This window comes from Oryctolagus cuniculus, chromosome 11, assembly GCF_964237555.1.
Source record: "Oryctolagus cuniculus chromosome 11, mOryCun1.1, whole genome shotgun sequence".
Classification (NCBI taxonomy): Eukaryota; Metazoa; Chordata; class Mammalia; order Lagomorpha; family Leporidae; genus Oryctolagus; species Oryctolagus cuniculus.
In genome coordinates, this window is record NC_091442.1 from 119656677 (window position 1) to 119662676 (window position 6000).

Genomic DNA, 6000 nt, shown 5'->3' on the forward strand with positions numbered 1-6000 from the left:
TACGCATGGTGGGACTCTCCTGTGATTGCCAGGGGAAAAGGAGAAGTTAGAGAAGCTGCCCGTGGTGGGAAAGACGGCCCAGTGAGGAGGACAGGGAGGGAAGAGGAAGACAGAGCTTGGGCCCCCGTCCAGGCCTTGTCCCCAGGCGCGTGCCCGGTTGCTGCCGAGAAAGACCGCTCCCGTCTGGTTTAGCCCGTGTGAGCCGGCAGGGAGCCGTGGGCTGGAGTTAGCCTGCCCGCTGCTGCTGGCCTGGGCTCCCACATTTCCTCCTCCTGCCTAGGAGCCCCGGCTGCTGTGGGGCTGGGCGAGCACTGCTCTGGCTCCTCCAGGCTAAGGGGGAGTAAGTAGGGGCCACGGCCGAGGCAGGGCTCCAGCAGGGGGACAGGGCTGCAGCACCGGCTCAACCACTCGAGGGCTCACGTGCAGGGCCATCTGGAACGTTCACCGCCCCAAGTCCAGGCGCTGGATCTCAAAGCCGATAATGCCCAAGCACACAGAGGACCTCGGAAAGGCGCCGTCCACACCGGGAGGGAGTTTTCCCAGGGGGAGGCCAGCAGAAACCCACAGGAGGGGCCTGGTGATGCTCGCTGGGCATGGAGGCCTGGCCAGGCGTCTGTGAGGTCCAGGCCTGTCCATCTCCTAGGGAGGTGTGGACCCACTTAGGGAAGGCGCCGTCGACTCCCACCAGCTGGCCGGCCTGAACAGGAGGTTCGTGTCCAATAGGCAGCATCTCCATAGCTGTGCCTGCAGGGTCACCGAGCCCCCGCCAGCCCCCTGATGGCATGGGCACTTTGGGCAGAGGGAAAGGCCTTTCCAGTCTGGGGAGGGCCGGCGGGGTCTGCAGCTCCGGCCTGAGCAGCCGGCCATCCTGGGGCCGTTCCCTGTCCAGAGCTGACGGCTCGTCACAGGCTGGCTTCTGTCGCGACTGCTGTCTGTCCACATGGAAAACTAACGATGTTTGGGGGTGGCCTGGCCGTGCTGGCCAGGTCCTGGGTTATCTCCAATAGGGCGACACTTTCTAAATAGAGGGCATCTCACTTCCACCTCCATTATTTTCAAGCAGCCTTGATTAGTGTCCATGGATGGACAAATAAGGAAACAAATTTGTTAACACACCGCGATAGCTCCTTATGGACGGGACGGCGCCGAGGGTATCAGAGCTTACACTTAGGTTTATCTCGCTCACTTCACCCAGTTCACGTTTAGCAGTTACACCCGGAGGACCGAAGACGCCGATGTTACGTCATACTTTTATCTGATTAAGGTCGGAGTTGCATTGCTATGGAATTCTACTCCTTGTTGTAAAACTCCGCCTGGAAATCTTTCACATGATCCAGAGGTTGCAAAATCCACCTTAGGGGCTTCGACAGGGCTGAGGACCCCCCCACCCGCGCTGTTCTGTTCGGGTCAGCTGAGCCGAGCTCCGGGACAGTGGGCAGGCGGCAAGGCCAGGTTGTAAGGCAGCCACTTGCTAGAGCCGAGACAGAGAAGTTCCCTGAATCCAGTGTCCAGTGACAGCTGAGCCCATTCTCCCGCACGAGACTCACTCACCAAAGATGTCCCTTTAGGTTTTCAATTGAATTTGAGTCTAGTTTTTTACCCAAAAAAAAAAAAAAAAAAAAAAAAAAAACTTGGGCCGACGATGCCTGGTCAGCAGTCAGCTCCTTGGGACGTCTCTGAAACCAACGCGCGTTCAGTCCCAGGGTGGCTGGGGGCTGGGGGCCGGTGTGCCACGGGGGAGGACACTGGGGGTTGCTCACCATTATGCCAGGTTTAATGGGGGGCATCAGAGGGGGGGACCCCTCCGGATGGAGACATTGATGAGGAGGAGGATCTGATAGGTTATGGAGGCAGAGCTGCACCGGGACGTGGTAATTAACCCGGTGAGTCTGCTGGCTGGAAGGCCGAGGTCTTGACGGTTACTCCGCATGAGATCTCCGGGGTAATTTTGCCTTGGGGCGGGGGGGGGGCACTGCCGGGTGGAGGGCTTCCCGGGTGTGGAGGGGCCTGCGTCCCTCTGGGGACCTCGCGATGCACTTGCTGGCGCCCCTGGTGCAGGGCGGGGTCAAGCCGAGGTGGCCAGGTTAAGCCTCCGTCTCCGTGAAATACTGGCAAAGAGGTTGGGGCTGCCCGTGGACAAGGCAGGGGAAAGACAGGCCAGGCAGGGAGCGAAGCTGCTCCGGGCCTCCCACTGCTCTGCAGCTGGCGGATGGAGGCTTTGCCCTGGCGCAAGGGAGAATTCGGATGTGGCTCCATTTTGTTGGGTTTTAGGGTTCGTAGAGGAGAGAGGTGGCTAAAGCAGAGACGGGGGGATGGAATGGGGCGGTGAAGAGAGTGGGGGTGAGCCCACCGGGACAGAGGGCGGGGGGCGGGGTTGAAGTCAGTCCTCTCTTCAGATGCAGAGCCCGGCGTGGGCCCCGAGAAGGCTCCTTGGTGCCGTGTACACTGCTGGGTTGTCCTAGGAGTTTGGAATGTTCCAGGCGCGGGGCAGAGGGGCAGGACGAGGGGGAGGGATCAGGAAGGGGGGCAGACGGGGGACAGGGCGAGCAGAGGCGGCAGCACCCCCCAGGGAAGAGGAAGGCGAAAGTCCGGGGTTCGAGAGGAGCCCCCAGGCGAGGGCTGGCAAGGAGGAGCCGTGTCTGGGTGCAGGGGGCCTCCAGCCTTTGCCGGTTCTCTGTGTGGAGGACTTTGAGGCAAAAGTGCCAGATTCTTGGCCTTATCTCCTTGCGCAAGCTCCTTGCTGGAAGTAGATAAAATCGGTTTCACCCTCTTTGCTCTTTCCAGAGACAGCTCAGCCCCACCCACCCCTGCGTTCTTTCTCAGGTTTGAAAACCTCTGTGCAAACCAGGAAAAAAACCCGTTTGAAGAAACACCTCCGTCTACTGCCCCCGCCCCAGCTGAGGACCCGTAGCCCACCCTGAGATACAAAAGGAGCCCACCGAGGACCGGGCCCTCGGCCACGTGCTCGCCCTGAGTGCCCGCCACACGTGGCCGCCCACCCCTGCAAGTGTATTTATTTTTCTTGAATAAAAAAAAGTCATTCTGGCTGCGAGTTCGTGTCCAGCCTCCTCCCTGTTCTGCACCCTTCTCCTACCCAGGCCGGGGGAGTTGGGAAAAGGGGAGACACTTTGGAGCCCGTGGATCTGGGGGACGGGCCCGGAGGTCAGCCCCTGAGGAGCCCCACGCAACCGGAATCTTCTCCCGGCCCTCGGCCCAAGGGGGACAAGCCCACCCCACAGCAGGAGGTGGTCCCCTAACAAGGCCTCCTCCTGTTCCTGGAATAACAGTGGCAGGACCAAAGTTACCCCAGACCTCCGGGTGGCAGGGGGCCACGCTCTGGGGCCACGACAGCGTGGGGCTCCGTGTGGCAGCAATGGGATCTGGCCAGGGGACCACGCTCTGGGGCCACGGCAGTGTGGGGCTCTGTGTGGCACACAGCGACGGGATCTGGCGAAGGGCTCTGGCTGAGACATAGTCAGGAAATTAGGAAGTGCGAGTGAGTTTGCCCCAGAAAGGAGAAGCAGCTTCCGGGGGGCGGGGGGGTGTCACGGCCCTTACCCAGCGTCCGAGGGCCACAGTGGGCAAGAGGCTGACCTCCCAAGTGTGAGGAGGGGTGCAGGACAGAGAGGAGGCAGGATGGCCAGAGTGCCCTGCACCTGCATGGGAGACCAGGAGAAGCACCTGGCTCCCAGCTTCGGATCAGCACGATGCGCCGGCCGCAGCGGCCATTGGAGGGTGAACCAACAGAAAAGGAGGACCTTTCTCTCTGTCTCTCTCTCTCACTGTCCACTCTGCCTGTAAAAAAAAAAAAAAAAAAAAAAAAAAAAAAAGAGGGCCAGCGCCGCGGCTCACTAGGCTAATCCTCCACCTTGCAGCACCGGCACACCGGGTTCTAGTCCCGGTTGGGGCGCCGGATTCTGTCCTGGTTGCCCCTCTTCCAAGCCAGCTCTCTGCTGTGGCCAGGGAGTGCAGTGGAGGATGGCCCAGGTGCTTGGGCCCTGCACCCCATGGGAGACCAGGAAAAGCACCTGGCTCCTGGCTCCTGCCATCGGATCAGCGCGCCGGCCGCGGCGGCCATTAGAGGGTGAACCAACGGCAAAGGAAGACCTTTCTCTCTGTCTCTCTCTCTCACTGTCCACTCTGCCTGTCAAAAAATAAAAAAAAATAAAAAAAAGAGAGAGAGAGAGAGAGAGAGAGAGAGAGAAGAGAGGAGGCAGGATTCGAACTCACAGCCAAAACGAATTTATTCAAAGGGAAAAGAGGTGGCCAAGTGCCGGAGAGCTGGGCCCTTGTGTCTTAGGCTGGGCTAAGGGTTCAGAGTGGGGAGTGGGGGGCGGCGGTCGTGTCAGGAAGCCGGGAGTGAGGCGGGAGTGGGGGTGCGAGGAAAACAAAGGGTCCAAAGACGCTCACTTGGGAAGCAGCCCGGGATTCCACACTACAAAGTCCTCCCCGCACCTGGTACCTTTCTAGGTGGTCCTGACGGAGGCGGGCGAAGGGATAAATTGAGTAGATTCGTGGGCTGGAAGCCACGCCTTCACCACGCCCCTGTGGGACCGCATGCCCCTGCCTGACCACACCTGTGCCCACCTGCCAATCAGACTAATTAGCCACGCCCCTTTGGAAGTGGATAAAAGGCCTGGGGCACCGTGGGCCCCTCCCTTATTTTCCCTGCTGCCCTGTGCCTTTGGGCACGAGGCCTTGGAGGATTGTGGCCTTCGAGGAACGTGGCCTTGGGGCGCGTGGCCTTGGGGCGCCCTCTCTCCCCTTGGCTGCTCTGCTACGCTGCCCGTGGCTGTAACTGAACGCTCCCTGCCCGTGGCTCCTGGCCTGCTCTCTGCTCAGTACGGATCCCAACTCAAGTTCCAGACTTCATTTCTCCCTTCGACAGGGCCCGCACTCTCCTAGGCATTTCCCTCACTAAATAAAAAGCTGAAAAAGAGCTTAGCCTACTGCCTGGCCTATTTGAGCCAGTATTCAGAATTCTTCTCTGCACCCGGGGCCAGGGCCCACGCCCTTACGGGTATGGGACGTATTGACAAGCAGATGGGTTTCAGGCCCAGGGAAGCTCCAGGAGAATCCTCTCTGCCCAGCACCACCTGGGGGCCCAGCCTCACCACACGGGCGATGGAGCCCTCACAGCCCCCCCAAGCAGGCCTAGGGGCAGCGCCTCTGCCCGCCCAGGTGGGCTCCCCAGTGGGACCTGGGGAGGAATCTCACCTGATTCACACCCAGCAACCCCTGTGTCCTGGGGCGGGTGGGGAGAACAGGACCCCGCGCCCTCATAAGCCCCGGTCTGAACACGGACTGCAGGCTCAGCTCTGCTCTCTGCTGGGCCGCAGCCGGGTGCATTCTCTGCACTTGACCTTGCTGACCCAGCGCTCTCCCGGGGTCGCCCCATCCCCTCTGACGGAGGCCCCGCCCCACCAAACCTCACTCACCCCTGGCTCACCTCTCCGTGTCTCCCGTTGGAATTCTTTCTTGCGCAAAGAACCCTCCCCACCCATCGCTGCTAACAGCCAGAGTTGAGCTGCTCCCTGCAGGTTTTTCAGGTTTGGGGGACTTAGAAACCTGGGGAGAACGCAGCTGAACTGGGCTCCTGCAAGAATGCAGGGCTAAAGGAGTCACCGGGGAGTCTGGTTACGTTCCGGGAAGAAACTAAGATGGCTGAGGCCGAGGTCCTCGTTCTACCAGTGGCCATCCGGGGGTAAGCCAGCGGATGGAAGACCCCTCTCTCTCTCTCTCTCAAATCAATAAAATAAATCTGAAATTGTATTGAATCTGTAGATGAACTGGGGAGAGACAGAGAGGTCTTCCATCCGGTGGGTCACTCCCCAAATGGCCGCAACAGCCAGGACTGGACCAGGCTGGAGCTGGGCGGGAGCTGGCAGCTCCATCCTGGTCCCCACATGGGTGGCGGGGACCCAGGTACCTGGGCCGTCACCCCCTCCTCCCAGGCACATGAGCAGGAAGCGGGAGGGGCCACACTGAGTAGCTGGGACT